Raw genomic sequence first — 19,940 nt, 5'->3', positions numbered from 1 at the left:
TGCATAGTTTTAGAATGAGATAAAGTAGAATTAAATGTAAATAATAAAAAAAGAGGGACTGCATGATTCTATCTTTCCCAAACTGGTTGGACTACCCTGCCAGTTCATGGGTACTCCCCTGCCAATAGCTAAAGGGCCGCTTGCTACTCCTGAGTCAGGAGACTCAGGCCGTGGGAGAAATCTCTTCCCAGATCCGTTCTAGTAAAAAGGGTATTTGTCAGTGGTGCCACACCCTCACGTCCCTGCCCAGTCACATGACTCTTAATGCTGTTGAAATGAGCTGCTCCTGTCCATGCGGCTCAAGATTTAGGGGTATAGCAAGTAAAGATACACATGGCAAGGACAAAGGGCAAGGTCATCAGCCCTAGGTGACCTTGAGGGATTCCTCAGCCAGTGATGAGGAGCAGGGCTGGCTTGGGTCTTCATGGATGGTCTGCAGTTTTGCAATGGTTTTTAAACGAAGCAGACTAGTTCCTTCCCGGGTCTTCCCAGATCCAGCACCCTGACATCACCAATACTTACTATATGTTGGGATCCTTGTGTTCAGGGGAACTCTAAACAAACCCCTCCTTTATCTGCTCCCTTGTTCTCTCAAGCATCCACCTTAATAACCATTTTTTTTTTTTAATTCAAGTATCAAAAATAAAAAACCATGCTCACTAAAGCAATAGGAGTCACACTGAAATTCTAACTCAGAGAATCTGCTCTAAAATCTTCCATGACAAAGCAATGACTTAAATCCTTTAGGAATCAGAGGTGTGAAGCCAATGTAAAATTTGTGATTACATGCAACCTCTCACATCTGTCCCCGAGGAGTAGGCCGCCTCATCAGGACTCTGCAGATTCTCCAAACCCAATTCAAATGAGCTTAGTCAAGAGTGGAATTTATCAAGTCAATAGTCAAATCATGGGAAAGGCAGGGTGGAGCCGGCCTCAGAAATGAGTGGAACCCTGAACTCTGTTTCCTTCTCGAGCCTCCCGATGTTGGTTTCATTCCCTTCTGATTCACTTTTCACATTGACCACAGCACTCTGACATTAAGAAAATCAGGCTTCTCTCTTCCAGACCCCGTCTGAAAAATCCCATAAGATGACTTTGTTTTCCCTGGCTTGGATCATGTGTCCATCTTTTTGGCCGTGAAGTCAAGTTCTGTTACCATATAACAAAGAAAAGGGCTGAGCAGACAAAAGCAATAGATGTCTAGTACAATTCCCCTCAGTCACAGCCCATGTTTATACAGTCACTGGTCCCTGAACATTTGGTCTCAGAACTGTACTTTCTGGCTACAGTGGCCGCAGAAGCATAAGATGTGATCCAGTCTCAGAAACAGCCAAGATCCCTTCTTCCCTAGTCCATCCTCAGAGACTCACAGCTTCTTTCTCAAGCAGACATGAATCTTTGCAACTGAGTCACATTTTACAAAATCCTTTGTCTAAAATGCTACATATTTATCTAAATAAATAGTTTCAGGTGGCTATAGGATGACTAAAAGTCACTGCTGTAGATTACTCTACAAGTCAACTTTCCTTCACTGATTCCAGACCAACGCAGGGAGCATCTCCACCATGAAAAGCATTTATGATCGTCTGTTGGCCTTTACACTAATTCCCACAAACTCGGGTTTCCTTAACTTTGGAAACCACAAATTTCCAAAAATGATGACAAAGGGAAAAATGGAAGATGCTGGTGCAATGAAGCATAAATCCCACCTTCTCTGCCTTCCAAGCTGGTGGGAAAGAGAGGAAGGAAGCTGGATGGGTTGGAGAGGAGCTTGGGAATTCTAACTAATATCCTCCAATGTGGAGTGAAGTTGACCTGGGCGAGTGATTGCATAGCCTGGGGAAAATGTGCAAAAACCCTTGCCAGTAGGAGCCCTGACTTACCACTTCAGTAACTGGGCAGCCAGTGGAACTGGAAAGAGGTCTGCTGGCTGCCAGATCAGTCTCCAGGCTCAGAGCTGAGTTGGGAAAATGATGTGAAGGTCAAAGATGGGTCTCCCACTGCCAGGAAACAGATGCACACCCTCCTGCTTGTGGAGTGAGCCCTGGAACGGTCCAGTAAACATTTCAGATCAAAGCCAAGTCCATGCCTTCAGGCAAGGCTGCCCACAAACTCTCTGACATCTCCCTTCCCGCGTGGAGGGGCCACAGGAAGGCGGAGGACACTGTGAGCTATTCTCAGACTGCAGCGAGGATGGGCAGGCGGGCAGGCTCAGACAAGTTGGGAAGCGGAAAAGTTCTGGAAAAAAATAAAAGAGATGCTAATAATAAGCACCAAGGCCCAGTGTGTTCACAGGTGAATTCGTTCATCCTTCCAAAGAACACATCATTCCATTCCAGAGCCATGCATACCTGAAAAGGACAGTACAAAAAAGTTAACTTAGAGGAGTTACAAATTTAAATGACCTCACAGACCAGGCAGGTGACTAAAGTGTGTGACGCTGACTAACTGAAAACACGGAGTGCACATTTGTGAGGGCTGGATTCTGGGGACTGGAGAGCGTGTCCAGTCTAAAGGTGGCCACCACTCCAATCCCCAGTCTTTTCCATACAGGGACTCAGGTTCACTGCATCATCCTGGTTTTTCAAGAAAAGCTGGAGTTTTATTTTTAACTCCTCCAGTTTTGAAATATCGAAAGGCCAAACAAAATGTGTCGACCACCTGGGTGTGGCTCAGGGCCGTCAGTTCTCTGATCCCTCCTCATTCACAAATTGTACTTATAAATATTGACCTAATTTTTTTTTCAAAGTCAGCAAATATGTTTTAGTAGCACACTGAAAGAATAATCTTCAGTGACCAGGTGGACCCATCGTTGGAATAAATATCTAGTTCAGTATTACAAAGTCTATTAATATAATACATGATATTAACAGATCAAAGGAGAGAAAGCATGAGACTGCTTCAGTCAGGCACTTTACAAACTCCAATACGCATTCTTGATTTTTTGGCGGGGAGATAAGGAGGGAGGTAATTAGGTTTATTCATTTAGTGGAGGGCTTTCTTGATTTTTAAAACAAAAATCACCCTTAGTAGAACGGAAATGCGCAGATTTCCTAGACTGCCCAGGAATTTTTATTGGAAGAGATAAAACTCAATTCAAACCATCTTAAGGAAAAATATAAAAGGAATTTTTTTATTGACTCACATATCTGAAAAGTCCAGGTGTAGCTTTGCTTCAGGTCTGGCTGGAGACCAGAGCTTAACAAGATCAGAACTGACTCATTTGCCGTGACTTAGCTCCACTCTTTCCACGTTGGCCTCATTTTCTCCAACTACGGGTGGCTTTTTCCTTGTAACTGGAAAAGATGACCACAAGAAACTCACCTTTAATTCATATTTAAAGTTAGTAGTAGCAAGAGAAAGAAAGAATGTCTCTCCCCAGTTTCAGTAGGAAAGTTCCAAGGTGGATTCTAATTGGCTTGGCTCGGGACATATGTATATTTTGTAAATCACATATCTGACAAGGAACTTGTATCTAGAATATACAAAGGACTCTTAAACTCAATAATAAAATGACAAATAACCCAATCAAAAACCAGGCAAAGGATCTGAATAGACACTTCTACAAAGAAGATCTACAAAGAGCAGTTAAGCACATGCTAAGATATTCAACATTATTAGTCATTACAGAATAAGAATCAAAACCACAAAGAAATGCCATTTCACACCCACCCTAGTCAAAGAGACAGACAATAAAAAAATGTGTTGGCACAAATATGGAGAAATTGGAACCTTCATACACTGCTGGTGGGAATGTAAAATGGTGCTTTGGAAATCAGTTTGGCAGTTCCTCAAAAAGTTAAACTCAGAGACACTTTAAGATCCAGCAATTCCCCTCCTGTGTATGTACCCAAGAGAAATGAAAACGTATGTCCACACAAAACCTTGTACACAAATCTTCATAGCAGCGTCATTCATAACAGCCAAAAAGTGAGAACAATCCAGATTTCCTTCTACTGATGAATGGATAAGCAAAGTGGCCTATCCAAACAATGGAATATTATTCAGCCATAAAAAGGAATGAAATACTGACTGATGTCACAACATGAATGAACCTCAAAAGCATTATGCTAAGTGAAAGGAGCCAGACACAAAATGTCACATGTTCTGTGAGTCTATTTTGTCCAGAACAGACACAAAGACAGAAAGTAGATGAGTGGTTGTGAGGGGCGGGGGGGCACGGACAGGGGTGGGTGTGGGTGGGAATGACTGCTGATGCACCCTGAGGTTTGTTTTGGGGTGACAAACATGGGATGGAATTAGTTGTGATGGTTACACAACGTTATGAATATTAAAGTGTACTGAATTAACTGTACACTTTAAAAGGGTGAATTTTGCAGTATGCAAACCACATTTTAATAAGAAAACTAATTTTAAAAAGAATTTCATAAGGTGACTAGTTACACAATTGATATATAACAATTAGTAGCTTTCCTATGGAAATAATAACCAATAATAAACCATAATGGAAGAAAATCTCCTATGTATAATAGCAACTAAAAGATTAAATACCTAGTAATAAACTAGGAATTGTGCAGAATCAATACAAAGAAACCTTTTTAAAATATAAGTAAGTCGAAAATTTGAAAATTTCTATTTTTTCCTTAGAGTTATTGCTGTGGTCAGGAGTTTCCAAATACAATATCAAAAAGATTATTTTGAAACTTATTGAGATGTGAAATTTATCTGGAAAAATACTCATGCAGAATAACCCAGGTAAATTTCTGAAAAAGAGAGTAACAGACTGATAGAATAGACAGAACTATCCCTAACATATACTGTCAAGCTATGATGGTAAAAATAAATTGTACTAAAGAATAGAACAGAATAAAGGGCTCATATATAGACTTAATTACACATAGAATTTAATTTATAATAAAATTTGTATTTCAAATGAATGGGGGAAATTAGAAACTATTCAATAAATGATGTAGAGACAGCTAAGTCTTTGGAGAAAATGAAACTGAATCCCTGCTTTACTCTTTATATCAAAATAAACAATTGACAGGTCCAAGCTTGAAACAAAAAAAATAGACCATAAGACTTATATTCTGGTTCATATCATCACATAGAAATGTTTAACTTTCATGTAACAAAAAAATTACAAATAAAACCAAAATATGTGACAAACTGGGCAAAATATTTGGAGCAAATATGAAATGGAGATTTTTTTTTATTATGAAGTATGAATGTAAATCAGTTTTTTGAAAAGCCCATCAATCTGACTGAAAGCAGGCAAAGGGTGTGAACAGACACTTTGCAGAGAAATAGATACAAATGACTGACAAAAAGTGTTCAACCGCATTTATAATTCTTTTAAAAAGGAGGTTTTTTTTTTTTTTTTAAATGAGATACCATTTTTCACCCTTCAGGCTGAGGAAAATTCAAATGCTAGCCAGGTGTGAGAACACTGGCCCTCTTACCACGGGTGCATAAATTGATGCAACGTTTTGGAATGTCACTTGAGCAACAGCTACCACATTTCACTTATTTGTGAAATACATGCATGTCCCATAGCTAGGAATTTGCCCTACAATTACACAGACCAAAGATTACCAAGATACGTGTGTGAGAATGCTCACTGCGGTGCCGTTGGTTATAACTGAAAACAAGGCAAAAACAATACAAAATAAATAGACACATCCTCCACTGTGTCCCAGATCTGACCTCGAGAGCATCGTGCCCACTGTGGCCAACTTGTCACCTTCTGGAATGTTCTTGTCCCCAGGGGACACTCTGTCATCACCCATACCCAAGCCACAAAAAGGCATTTTGATACCTGGTGATGCTGACCCAAACTGAGAGTGACTTAACTCAGTGGAACCCATGACTGAAAGGAGCTCGGGGCTGTGAGCAGACTTGACAGAAGAGGGAACGGTTCTCTCCAATGTGGCAGTCTTCGAAAAGCTAAAGCCAACATCCTATCCATGGCTGGTCTCCTCCACAACAATCAGTTATTAGAGGTCTCACTGAGCCAGAGAACATCACCTGCCCTCTGAGACACTTGCAGAGTATACTGGACCCTCAGCCCCTAACAGGAATGGAGCTGGAGACTTGCAGAAGGATGGGATGGACAGCTGGGTAGCGGGCTGGTGGCTGTGTAAGTGTATGCTCTGGGAGCTTTTTTGCAGCTTGTATTTGATTTTTTTTTTAAGGCATTCCAATTGCAACGGTATCCTGGAAGCCATGTGAGGAGGGAGTTTCGAGAGGGCTAGGATGATTAACAGGTCCCAGGGATTTAGAGAGACTGCCTCGGTGGGCAACCCATGAGCTGAGAAGGAGGCCTCTCAGGGGAGGGTGGGGGCAAAGCCAGACTGCAGGAGAGATGGAGAAAATCAGCAAGGATCAAGAGACACGGGAAGTCAACCTGCTCCCCAGAAGTCTGGGAGTGAAAGAGAAGAGCTGCGGGTTCACCCTCACTTCCTTTACCTCTGCACATTAAACCACTTGCCACAATTTGTCAGGGGTACCTTCTAAAGATTTCCTTACTCTTTCCCTTCCTCTCCATCCCTCCGACCTCCTCCCTCATTCAGGACGTTGCCATCTTTTTTCTGGGCTTAAACCACCTTGAAATCCATCTTCTGTGTGTTCTCATCACCCCGTTTCTGGAATTCCAAATTCTTTGGTGGCAGAATTGGTGGCCCTCCTCCTTGTGCCATTAGCTCCTCCGTGATTCCTCAGCGGTTGAGGAGGCAGTGCTGTGTGACTAGTTCTGATTCTTAAAACAGGAGTATCAGCTCCAGCTCCAGGCATTGAAAATCCCCGCTGTTTTTCCCATCAATGTGACCACCATGTTCCCACCGGTTGTGCTACAAAACAGCAGAGGCACTTTTTACCTAGATCCCTGAGTGACTCTATGGAGCAGAACCCCCAAAAGTTCTTTCCTGGACAAGTGGCATGAGCAAAACATAAACCTTTGCTGTGTTACATCACTGGGGCTTAGGGTTAGTCTGTCACTTAGCCTGCCTTGAATAATCTACTGACCAAGACTTTTTTTTTTTTTTTTTTTTGCATAAAATCCTTAAGCGTCTCCCGCATTACCTATTAATTAGAGGGCAAACTCTTTGCCCTGACCTATAACGCCCACTGTGGTGCAGCCCTCACCTGCCTCTGTAACACAGCATTGCTATTTTCACACATTCTGTTTCAACATCAGTAGGTTTGCTTCTTGCTTCCAGGCCTGTGCTCCTGCTGTTCCCTTTATCGGAGCTGCCCCTTCCACAGCTTCCCTCTTGCAGACAATTTCTGTTTACTTTCTGAAGATAAAACTCAGAGAATCACCTTGACCAGTAAGCCTTCCTTGATTTCCTCCCTAATCCAGGCTAGATAAGGTGGCCGACATCACGGTTCCCGCATTATCCTATTCACTGTCACAACGACAGTGAATAGCTCACTAAGTACATCTATCAACGCACTTGTCACACTGGCCTAGAGTCACTTGCCCTTGTCTGTTTCCCTCCGCAGACAAAACCCAGGGCAGGGACTACGTTTTATTCAACTCCATAGTCCCCTCATCTAGAAGACTCTTTGAACCGTAGCAAACGTTCAATAAATGCTTGTGGACTGAGGAGTTAAGCAAATGGATTGTGCTTGATGATAGCAGGCTCATAAACATTTGTGTTAATGGGGCTTTTTTTCAGTTCCAGAGACTAACGACCCAAGGTCAGCTCAAGGAAGAAGGGGCCGGCGGTGAATCCCTGAGGAAGTGGGGGCCGCAGAACTCCCGACCTCACCAAGACCAGCTTCAGAAAGTGACTAGCTCCAGTGGCCCGACAGCCCAGGTGTTGGTCGGGTGCCCAAAATAAAACAAAACAATCTGCCAGAGAGCATGCAGAATAGGATTCCACCTATGTTTAAAATGTTTTAAATCTTATATAAAGTTTCAGAAGGAAATGTAAGAACCTAGAACAGCTTTTAACTTTAAGAAATGAGAGTGGCGAGTGAGCTCTGGGGACTGAGGGAATGAGGTGGTAAAAAAGTATTTTATTTTTTGTTTTATACCTTCTGTATTTGTAATTTTGAAATTTTTACCATGAGTATGTAATACGTTTATAATTCATGAGATTAGCTCAATCTTTTTTTTTTTTTTTACCTTTCTGTGATGACATGGTCTCTCTCGGGCGTTCCGCGCTGGACAGCTTGACTCTGGTGCATCTGGAGTATGACAGGCCTGGGGCTGCCTCCCACCTGGGAGGGGCCCCGCCCCAGGAAGGGATAGCAGTGGGCGGCTTGGGCCAGCTGCTCCGAACTTTAGGGAGAAATGGAACACTCTCTTCCCCTTAATGAGGCTTTCCTCCTTGTCCTGCCTCGCCTCTTCTCACCATTGGATGTCAAGGGCCAAGATGAGGGTGTGGACCTTGAGGAAAGGGGCCAAGGAGGCTGCTCAGCCTTTATTTAACTCTGGCCTAAACCAGAGGAGCCAGGAGAGTTCTGGGGCTCACACGCAGGCCTGGGTAGCTTGCCAGAGCCAGGGGGTCCACAGAGGGATCTGAGTCCAAGGGCCTTAATGAAAATAGAAGAAACAAGCCTGGCCATGTCTTCCGCGCACAAATCTCCCTAGAAGACTTACAGGTACAGTAGATGTCACAGCTAATAGCCGGGGTCAGCTAGAGACTGTCCACTCTGAGTGACGTGCCAGACGCCTCCTGTTGGCCCTTCTGACCTCCCCTCCACCCTTCCCCACCCTCTTCTGTGCCCAGGAGGCTGGCTTGCATGCATGGCATCCCAGTGCTCCCTGGCCCTCTAGCTTGCTGTTGGGTTTGGCCAGTGGGAAACCCCAGGAAGAGGGAAGGAAGAGAGTGAAGTCTGGGTATTCGTACTCCAGATTTCTCCTTGTGAGCTTGCCTGCAGTTGACCATGTCCCTTGACCAAAAGTCATTGCTCCTCTCAAAGCATCTTCTGTACAAGACTCTCTTCCTCCAGATTCCTGTGACTGGTCCCTCCCGTTGTCCCTTTGAGCTGTCCAAGCCCCAGATCACTGCATTACTCCCCTAACTTCCACCCTTAGAATCACTTCCTTTATCAAATCCTCCTCAAATGATCTTAATTTGAGTATGATGTTCATTCTCTCTTGGGATCCCACTTGACAGAGTTTTTATCCATAACTATATATGGAGGGGTGTTTATGTCTGGACTTTAGGAAAAGGGCAAAAGCATGTGTTGAAAATGGCAAGGTCCACTCTATGAAATGAAAACTACAGAAAATGTATATCCAACCATCCACACAAGCGTGTCCCCCCGGGGGACTGGTAAGAACCTATAACCAGTGTGGGAAGAAGAAGAACTCTGTCTAGTCTACATGATTGCCTGTGTATCCTATACCATCCAGAGCCACCAGAGCTGGGACATCTCCTTTTTGCTTCAGGGAACTTACCATGGACTTTTCACCTTGGCTTGTGCACTGCTCACTCAGCTGATTTCTGCAGGTCCTGCATCCTTGCAGTCCATGCTGAACGTTTCCAGTGCCGGGCTTGCCACAGGTGAATGGGCTGCCTGATGCTCCTGCTCTGTCTTTCCAGCTCGAGCCCCATCAGTGAGGTGCGAGCACTGCCCTCAGGACAAGGGGGTGCTTTAACTGCCTTCTGACAGGGTCAGCTCCTACCAGGTAAGCTCACCGATAACTTCCCTTCTCATTAGCACTTCCCAGGTCACATCACATATCTCCAGCTAGGGTTGCTCCAAAGAAGCTCAGGGCCATATCCCTGCTCCTCTGCCTCCTGCTTCACATGATGTGGGAAGAGAGAGGCTAGTCTAAATTCTTTCTAGAAGCTGGGAGCTCCTGCTGGCTTATGCTTTCAGAAACACACAAGAGTTCTAGTACTTTGTAGGTGAGCCCCAGGGTCCACATAAGTGTGTAAGACAGTGTTAGAAGAAAGGGATTCACAATATTCATTTTGGGGGGCACGATGGTCCTGAAAATGAAGAAATCTGAATTCTAACCTGGTTCTGCCACAGACCTGCTCTGCAGCTTTTGAGAAGTTAAGTTTCATTTTCAGGTCTCAGTGTTCCCTTCTGTAAAGTGGGGGCAACTGAGCAAGAATATCTCTTAGCTCTTCCAGACTCAATATTAAAAGATCTAATGTGATCAGTAAGGAGGACTAAGGCCTCCTTCTCTCTTAGGAGTCTTAGACTTTACAGGGTCATCTGTCCCCGGGGCTCTAACCCCTGCCCTGAGACAGTGGGGTGAACAAAGCTCATTCTGCTCTACAATCTCACAGTCACTTTCCACTACAAGCCAAGTCAGTAACAAGGGAGTCACTAAGAATCAGTCCCACAGAGTTCCCATGGCCCCCCAACATCTGTTAATTCCTGGTTGCCAAGTGGGGTCTTGACTTCAGAGAAAGCTGAGACTTTCTTTACACCAGGAGGTTTTACGCTCGAAGCTGCCTGTGAAATGTATTCAGACAACACCACCGATTAGTCACAGTGACACTGTTCTGCATAAATGTTGAAAAACCATCTGCTACACAGGATGCTGGATGTGGTGGGGCAGCGAGAAGAGGGAGGCCCATCTTTCCAGCGCAGAAGGCCCTGCATCACTGCAGGGCTGCAAAGCAAGGGCTCTGCACGCCAGGGATAGGCGAATTTGCCTCCTTTCACAGGAAATGGGTGAAGCCCGGCTTGAAATTATTACTCAGACGTTTTGTGCTGTGAAGGAAATGTCTTCTGATAGCACAAAGCTATTGGTTTCCTGTTGTGAACTGAGAATTTCTGGCTTGCCCAAGAATGGACAGGAAGGGAAAGGGTGGCTGTCCCTTGGAAGTCCTTGTTTAATGAAAACGCCAGCTCTAGGGCTCCCAGGACAGTCCACATGGCCTGAAGGGAGGTTGGAGGCTGGGGAGAGGTCATGTTAGTAAGAGAGGCAGTGTGAGGAGTACAGGTGGGAAGCGGTCAGCTGTGGGGCTATTCAGATCCACAAACATCGCTGAACAACTCTATGTGCGGTGAGTCGGGTACACCAGATGGCTTAGCCAGTCCTCTACCTCAGCATACCAGTCTTAGTGGTGGAAACTGATACAAAAATAATTTTTGAATAACATGATAAGGGCTAATACGGAGCTATCCTAGAGTACTACGGCGATACACTGCTGTAAGTTTCCACCTTTTTCTTTTATACCTTTTCCATTCAGTTTCCCCTATTTACAATGAGGGTAGGGACAGAAGTAGAACTAAGTTATTTCCAAGTCGGTAGTAATAACTACTGAGCACAAAATATATTCTAAGTGTTTCCTGTGCATTTTCTCATCTAATCCTCGCAGTAATCCTGTGACACAGGTCCTGTGATAACTTACTGAAGGTCACAGTTAACAAGAGCAGAGCTAGATTCTAGCATCCCTCTTCCCATCCCTGCTCCCCATTCTGGAGACTCCCTTCTTCAGTATGTTTAGGAAGGACAGGGTTTGCCATAAGTCCCAAGTCTGGTCCTAAGTCATCCTCTTGGCATGGTACCCCATCCTGCTTCTGTCCGCACAGCTGCTGACCATCCCTCTCTTCACTGTTGGTCCAGCCCAGCAAGTTCAGGATTATCCACGTCCTTGCGGTGTTGTTACCACCATGAGGCCTCCTGGAGGGTGAGGTAGGAAACCCCAGCCTCCCCTTAGAGACTTACCCCAGAGGCCCCCACAACGCTACCTTGCAGGGCTGTATTCAAAAGGTTCATTTTAACTGAAGAGTTTGGGTAACTAAAGGGAACTGAAATGTGGAGGAAGACACTTCCCATGGTTCCCACCATCAAAAAAAAAAAAAATTCTCTCAAGAAGTTAAACATTAGCGGGTGATGCCGGTTCCTAAGCTTGCTCCCCCTCTCTGAATTTCCTCTTCTCCTTTCTCCTCCGTGCTTCTAACCCTCACTGGACACCCCAAAGCACTGTGGGCTTTGCCTTATAACCTGCCCTCTCCTCCCTCCCAGTAGCAGGTCACAGTAACCTACAGAGAAGGGCAGAGAGGGCCCCTGACTGCTACTCGTACTCTTCCTTGTAGCACACATTTGCCTCATTGTGTTTGTATACCTGTGCATGGTAGGGGGAGGGTATAGCTCAATGGTAGAGTGCCTGCCTAGCATGCACAAGGTCATAGGTTCAATCCCCAGTCCCTCCACTTAAAAAATAAGTAGATAAATAAACCTAATTACCTGTGCATTGTATTAGACTGCTGGGTGGCAAACAACCTTCTCTGATTAAACAAACAAACAAATAAAAGACAACTCATAAATGTTTTTCCTTAATCCTTAGCATTCTGAGTGCATGTGTTCAAACACTTGTGAGATTTCAAACAAGTGTCTTCCAAGGGCCAGGGATTCAGGACAGAAATTAACAGAATATTACTGTCTTCCGGGAGATAGATGGTTCTTAGTCTAATGAGGGCACTGTCTGCAGCTGACACTGTGGGTTGGGGAGCTAAGTGCTTGTTCACCTACCCTCCCTTCTAGCTAGAAATGGTTATACAATACACTTCAGGTCAATGAAATACAAACAAAAGTCTGTTGAAGGGTGTTCTGGAAAAGCTTTTGCTGTTACATGAAAAGAGGGACAGATACAGACAGAACTTCCTTGCTTCCTGTCTGAAATGCAGACATGACGCAGTAGCCATCTTGTGATGAGGAGGCAGCAAGCCAGACGCTATGGATGGTGGAGTCATACAGAAAGTCCCTGTGTTTCTGACGACATTCTTGCATGCATTTCCCAGCTATGAATTGCCTGCTTTTGTGTATTTTATTATGAGAAAAATCACCTGCACTAGTTTAAGCCACTAGTTTGTAGTCAGGACTCTATTGCTTGAATGCGTTCCTGACATTTACCTACATGAGTAACACCAGCTATGCAAGAAGTGCTGGATTAAGAGGCAAGAAAACCAAGTTGTGAAAGCAAAGAAGAGGAAGGCTCCCAGAAAGAGGCAGCATTTGAGCCAATCGTGATGGAGCAATCAGAATTTTGCAGATGCACTAGACGAGAAGGGCACTCCAGGGAGGAGGAACAGCATGTGCAAAGGCGCAGACCTAGTAGAATGCAGCAAGGGAACTACCAGAACCTGAGTGCAGATTAAGAATGAGAGCGAGATGGAGCCAGGGAGAAAAACACAAAGGCAAAATCAGGAACCAGTTTAGATTTTATCTTCAGAGGAACAGGGGAGTCCTTGAAAGCTTTAACACAGGAAGATAAACGGGGCTTATAGTTTGGAAAGATAATTCTGCAGGGAGAGTACATGATGGATGAGAGAAAGGATAGAGAAAAGTGTGGAGGATGCTGGGGTATTTGGAATCTTACATGCAAGAAACACTGAGACCTGAACTAAAGCAGTGGCTCAAAGGAAGGAGAGGATTGGGTAAAAACATTGGAGTCTAATCTTAAATTGTTAAGAACTGCATGCACACGCGCGCGCGCGTGCGCACGCACAACACACACACACACACACACACACACACACACACACATGCATATAAAAACCGGGCAGCTGAATGAAGTGAGTAGTCTAGTGACTTCTCATGTTGTAATCCAGTCACCCCTGGCCCTCCAAAAGGAACGGGCTCTCTCTCAACAAGCGAGGAGAAGCGATTTATCCCACCCTGTGATTTCAGATTAGAAGGAATGACTGGCTCTAAACTGCATTTTATAAAACACTGGCATCCCATGAGATATTAATAGGTAGTCTAAAAAAAAAGTTCACTATTAAACTGAGTAAGGCAAAGTTAAATAGTGTTATTATGATTGTAAATCATCTCAGAGTTTCTAACAGGCTAATATTTATTATAAACATTATGCTCCAGACTAATTTGAGGCTCTTTGTTTGTGGAAAGCCTGGTTTTATTACAGAATTCTAGACATTTCTAGAAGAAGAGTTTGCAGGATGCCGTTCCAGGGTGAGGAGTCCTTAAGGAGTAACGGACCCTTCCTCTCTAGCCCTTCCCTTCCCTGCCGAATTCCCAAGCCTTGCTAGGAAAGGAAAAAAGGCTGTGTTCCAGGACTGAGGGTCAAGTTCCTTCAGTACAAGAAAAAGAGAAGGCAGCCACCAGCTCCCTTAAAGGATGGGCAGTGGGACTGAGAACTCGCAGGAGAGACAGGCAGGAGGGAGGCCAAGGAGGTGGGAGCGGCCGTGGACTCCCTTTTGCTTTACGCCGATAGCAAACCCTCTGCTTAGAGATGCCTTGGCTCACCCAGGCTGTTGATGTTTCAAAGCCAAGAAGAAAGTAGGTGAGAAGTAGAGAAAACTGGAAATGGGGCAGGAGAGGAACACAGGGATAAATATAGTGATCTCATTCTACATGTTCCTCTATTTCCGTCCGTTCTCTCTTCCTCTCTCCCTCCCTTGCTCTTCGTCTCTCTCTCTCTCTCTCTCTCTCTCTCTGCCAATTATCCAGTTATTTGATTCTATTTCCCTGGTTGGAGCTGTCTTTTTAAACCCAACAAAACTTCACTTATCTCATATTTAGGATCAGCTTTGTACACTTTAGCAAAAAAAAAAAGGAAAAGTGGTCCTAGAGATTGCAGCTGGGCAATAAAGGTTCATTGTATTTTTGTATTTTTTTAAAGCTAAGGTAAAGAAACAAACTCAAAAGGTCCTTTGCCCCACTATGGGACTAGACTTGCCTAGCACTCAGAGTTCTCATAAGAAGTTGTAAAACAAGCCAAAATTTATAAAAACAAAACCAAAGAATGCCAGAGAAGCAAAAAGTCCAAATAGGCATGAGGTTTTAGTGGTAAGTATAGAATTTTAAAGTTCAAAGTCCTGACGGGTCACTGATAAGCAACTCACAGCAACCCACGCTGCAGACATAGCCTGCAACATAAGTTCGGGATGAAAGATGAGAAACCGCCTTCTGACCCAGTGTTCCCAAAGCCTTAGCCCCGCGTTAAGCTTTCATCATATCAGAAGTGTAAGTAAATGCTGCAAATTTACCTCCCCCTAAAATCATTTGAAATTTTAATTGTTCTGGTTTCCTTTAAACCTTTTCAGTTTGGTGAATTTGGAACAATGCATTTTTAATTTTGTTTTAGTCAATGCCTATCATCTGCAGGAGGGACCAATTTTTTTTTTCTAATTTCAAACTTTAAATGTCTTATTCAAAACTCCCAAATTCAGTCAGTGTAAATGAAATTTAAATAATTACACCTGTAAATGACCTCTTTTGCACGTTTGGTTAATTTACACTTCTGAAGTTATTAAAGCTTAGAACTGTGCCGAGGTTTCTGGAACACTCCGCCACACACCTTACACATGACCAGATGCTGACGCGTCATCGGCTCTGGGGAACGGGGGGTGGATCTTAAAGGGCTTGGGATTTTCCCAGCTTGTGGTCTGGGAAGCTGCAAATGGCTTTGGGATCCTCTCAAACCTGTGTCTGCCTCTACTGCCCCCTCTCCCCCACCTTATGGAAGGACTAGACCCTGGCTGTGTTTTCGGATGGGGAGGGAGGTGGCGGCACCTGCAGGATGCTTGAATTTCACCTTTTTGCCCGTCTTTCTCTCCTCTGAACACCAAAGGGCTTTTACACTCCATTTCTGCTTGACAGTAATTTCCCACTCTTCCTTCTCTGTCCCATGAACTGCTGTGTCCCTGTCCTCTCCTCCGGAGGCAAATAAGCCCTGTGGTTTTGGTTTATTGGTAAAAGGCTGCAGGGAAAGAAACAGACAGACGATAATCAACCAGAGGGAAATTGGCTACTTGAAGCTAACATATTTTTTTTTCCCCTTTCACACAAATGTCCTTTGAATCTGAAGGGACAGCCTTTCCCATCCTTCTATTCCAGCCATTCTGAACTTCTGTTGTCCATCCTGGTCAAGAGGGTACTTGATACAGAGGCTGATTCCAGGGCTGTTCTGATTCAGAAGGTCCAGGGCAGTACCTTCAGTGGTCCCCGTGGCCACTCGTGGAGGAACTTCCACTTAATCCCACCCTCTATTGGGTCTCCTCCCCGATCCTCCTCTGCCAGACGGCGAACCCGAGGAAATGAGGCGAGTCTGGACATATGAAAAGTTGCAGCGTCATGCTAAAGAGTGTTTTCTTTGGACTTAGAGTGGGTTGTGGACCCCGATCTTACTTACGATCAATATCCTCAACTGTAAAACTGGGTGACCAAGGGTACCCTCTTGATTAGACTATGATGAGCATTGCCTGAAATAATCCATGGAGCACACTGCTTGGCACTCAGTTAGCCCTCAATAAAAATAAGCTATTCTCACTTCTAAGTACATGCAGCCTACCAGTAATATCTATTTTATTTCCCAGTTGTTCATAAGCCATCAGTTTCATAGACCCTTCCAGAAATGTGCCAGAAGTTAACACTCACTCACTGTTAAGAGTTTCTGGATCCCCCTTTTCCTCTCCCTTCATTGAAAGAACTCAGAGCAATGCTGACCATTCCTAATTTCTAACGTGACCCCTCCCTTTCCCACTGCCCTTGATTTCTGGAAGATTACGAACTGCTTCTGCTTTCATAGCTGCACTTCCTCTCAGGCCATTGGAATTTAATGCATCTGAGCCCAAAGACTTGAATCCAATTAAAGTAGTTAGGCACTCTTTTCCTGCCCCATCTCATACCTTTATTCATTCGTTCAACAAACATTCTTGAGTAAGAGCATTACGCCAGTGCAGTGTTAGGTAGAGGATGTCAGAGCTTGTGGTCTAACGTCTTAAACATCATTCCCTTTGCGTGCCACTTGCTTCCTTCTTTTTAGATGACGGATGATTCCCCCTGCTGCGGAGAATGGGATCAAAGTCGGAGTTGAGCAGATTTGCTTCCTCTTTGTACCCTGATCATTTTACATCATTTCTTCCAACCAACCTTGTCTTGTCCTTCCTCTCAATCTAAGCAGAGCCTTAAAAGATGCTCCTGATGAGTTCAGCATTTCCCCAACCCTCTGCTCCTCTCCAGTCCTACTTCTGCATGTAGCCCCACTTCCAGGTTTTATTTATGATGCGAACCTGTGTCCTGGGAAAGCTTCTGTGCCGCCCTCCTAGTTTCCCTTTCCTCTCTCACTGTGAAGGGTATTAGGGTAAGCCTGTTTTTGCTGCAGTAACAAACACCACCCATGTCTTAGAGCAACAACAAACAATGGCTTAATTCTTGTTCACTTGGCCAATAATGACTCGGCAAAACGGGCGGACAAAGGCTCATTGTCCTGTACTGCATCACCGGGACAGTGTGGCCTTCTGGTTATTGAGCTGGGGGAGGAGAGCATCCGAGGGCCTCACGCCAGCAGGAAGGTGCAGCAGCAGGGTGTGATGCATGCACGTCACTTCCATTCACAAACTAATGGCCAGAACTTGCCACATGGCTCCGTCTAACAGCATGGGGGTGAAAGGGTGGGGAAGTGAGTACCAGGAAGGAAAAGAGCATTTATGGGTGAACACAAGAAGTTCATACCACAGGCTGACTCACAATCACACGATTAGAGTTTCATTTTTCAGACCCTCCCAGTCCTTAAGCCACTGGAACTCTTGGGATCCCTTGACCCTAGCATCGCACCTATTTCTTGCCGACTCTCCTTTTCGAAAAGCTGTGTTCTATGTCCAGTTACTCCCAGCCTTTCCCTTCTTCACTCCTTATTCTTATGGTGAGATTCCTTGGTGAGAAACTCTAGGTGTACCAAATTTATTCCCGAATACCCTGCTGAGACACCTGAGAAAAATCTGATCTGAGCAAGATGGCCCTGATGGGGATGATTAGAAGACAGGAATGAGGGGGCTAGAAAGAGAAGTGAAGCCGGTGGCCAAGAAGTGAAGGCTTCTGCTGAAGGATGGGGAGAGAGCAGACCAGGGAAAGGAAAGTGTCACACCGGAGCCTTGCCTAGATGCTCAGAGCGGTGCCTGCACCAGTGGCCCCTGCATCACCTGGCTCTCAGCCCCGCCCCACACCTGCAGGGCTGGAATCTGCATTTTTAACTAGATTCCCCAGGGGCTCCACATGTACAGTGCAGTTTGAGAAGCCCTGCATCAGCACACTTCAGAGCACACCTGTTGGGAGGGAAGATCTGGAGAAGATCTTTGGAACTCAGTGAGAACGGCCAGACAGAATTCAGCCAACCCATCCCTTAAAAACAACGAGGTATTAAACAGTCACAGGGTACAGAGGCTGCCAGCAGTGGTGGTGTAATGTACATATTCTCAGCAGCAAAACACAATGAATTTAAAACCAAGGAGGGAGGAGATTCTGAACAATTTTTACCAGGTAAGGAAAAACCAAGAGGAATTATGTAACACGTTATCGGTGCTGCTATGACATGTGCCGGATGTTACTGACTTTCTCCTCACTTAGTATCGCATTTTAGTAAAAGCACAAGTACTGGAATGGCTTCTCAAGGTCCCCTTGCATCTTCAGCCTTTCCGTGCTCGTTTCCGTAAGTATAAATTCCCACTAGAGTGTCAGGATCAAACTATCCCTCTCGCCCCCGCTCACTGAAGATGAAGAGATGACAGCATTTGGTTTTGTCACTTTCAAATTCCCAGCCTTCTTAACTGTCAACTCCCCACGTCTCCTTTCTCTAGACTGTATGGGTGTCCCTTGTACCAGTACCATAGCCCTTCTTCATTTTAGGAGGTCACAACCCCAAATTTACAAACTATTCTTCACTCTCACATTGGGTGAGTCATTTTCCAATGGCGTCTAGAGTCACCAGAGCTGGGGGCAACTTGGGAACAAGTCCCAAATGAACAGATGAAAGGCAAACCGATTTCCTGCAAAGGAAGGGCTGTTCCCTGCACTTCTGATATGCCAGGCTTGTTCACTCTTTGGTTTGAAGAACGACTTTATACTGTCTTGGATCTAGATAGAAATATAGACATAGATTCAGATATTTGTTTATTTATTCATACACAGATAGAGAACATGTTCCCCATCCAGCGCTCAGTGAAACTGACACCAACACACCAAAAGATGCAGAGCAGAACAACGGAAAGTTCCTTCAGCATTCAAGGCTCCAGGATTTAATCATTCCTGACACCTAGTTACCCCTCTGCTTTTGGACTCAGCCCTTCCTTAGAGACCATGAGCCAACCCCCTTTTGTACAAACTCCTTCAAGCTAGGTTTCTGTTGCCTGGAACCAAGAGACCGAAGTCATGCTCCAAGGCCTCACCTCTCCCTCCTAAGGAACGCCTCTCTGGGTAGGCCCCTCAGCCAGCTATAACACACTATACTATCGGAACATTTTAAACACAGTGGAAACAGAAGCGTGAGGACTTGCATTCATATGCTGATGCTAGTACTGGAATTAACCACCCCCCTCCCCAGATTAACGGAAGAAAAGCTTTGTCCCTTCTGCAGTCTTCTACACCAAGACTAGCTAGCTGGGGGAGCAGGCGCCTGTGAGCAGCTCTGCCTGTCTGACAGCATCTCCAGAACAATTCAAATGCCTGACCTGCTCAAATCAGGCAAGAGGGCATCTCTGGGTCATATTCCAAAACACTTCCACTAGAAGCCTTGTGATGTGGGAGAATGAAGGCATTCCATTGCCTCTGGGGCTTGGTGAGTCTGGGAAGGAGAAAGAATGTTTTCTGGAGAATCTACATATGTCAGGCTTTGTGTATTATCTCAGCCGGCAATCCGTTGGCTTACCTATGCCGTGGCAGTGAGGGTGTAATCATCACTTTACAGAGGAGGAAACTGAAGCTCAGTGACAAGCTCAAGGTCAAGGTCACCTAACAGTAAACGGCAGAGGTAGGATTTGAACCCAGATCTGTTAGACTCCAGAGCCCCTTCTCTTCCTCTGCAGCCGTGCCTCTCAGACTGCTCCACGCACACAAATCACCTGGTGACCTTGCAGAAATGTGGGTTCTGATTCAGTAGATTTAAACCTTAGGGTAGGAACTGAGTCCACATTTCTAACAAGCTCTCAGATGATGTCGATGCTGCCAGTCTCCAGACCCACCTCAGGTAACAAAACTCCAGAGAACAGCATTGCCCCTAGAGCTTCAGTTTCTTGAGGAGGGATTTTGACTTTCATGGACC

At 44.9% G+C, this 19,940-nt stretch overlaps 1 protein-coding gene across 2 annotated transcripts in view; it reads right to left on the bottom strand.

The window, feature by feature from the left end:
* CFAP161 (cilia and flagella associated protein 161) overlaps window positions 1–19,940 on the bottom strand; it is an 88,680-nt gene that overhangs the window by 50,297 nt on the left and 18,443 nt on the right. For both annotated transcript variants that reach the window (XM_032469365.1, XM_032469364.1), the window contains exons 3-6: window positions 16,534–16,690; window positions 15,441–15,605; window positions 3,146–3,296; window positions 1,884–2,238 (exon numbers count right to left, since the gene is read on the bottom strand). The gene's annotated coding sequence lies outside the window, so the exon portion shown is untranslated. The remainder of the gene's footprint in view (window positions 1–1,883; window positions 2,239–3,145; window positions 3,297–15,440; window positions 15,606–16,533; window positions 16,691–19,940) is intronic.

This window comes from Camelus ferus, chromosome 27 (genome assembly GCF_009834535.1).
Source record: "Camelus ferus isolate YT-003-E chromosome 27, BCGSAC_Cfer_1.0, whole genome shotgun sequence".
NCBI classification, from domain to species: domain Eukaryota; kingdom Metazoa; phylum Chordata; class Mammalia; order Artiodactyla; family Camelidae; genus Camelus; species Camelus ferus.
Note: the sequence above shows the minus strand (reverse complement) of the source record. Positions and strands in the feature narration are given on the sequence as shown.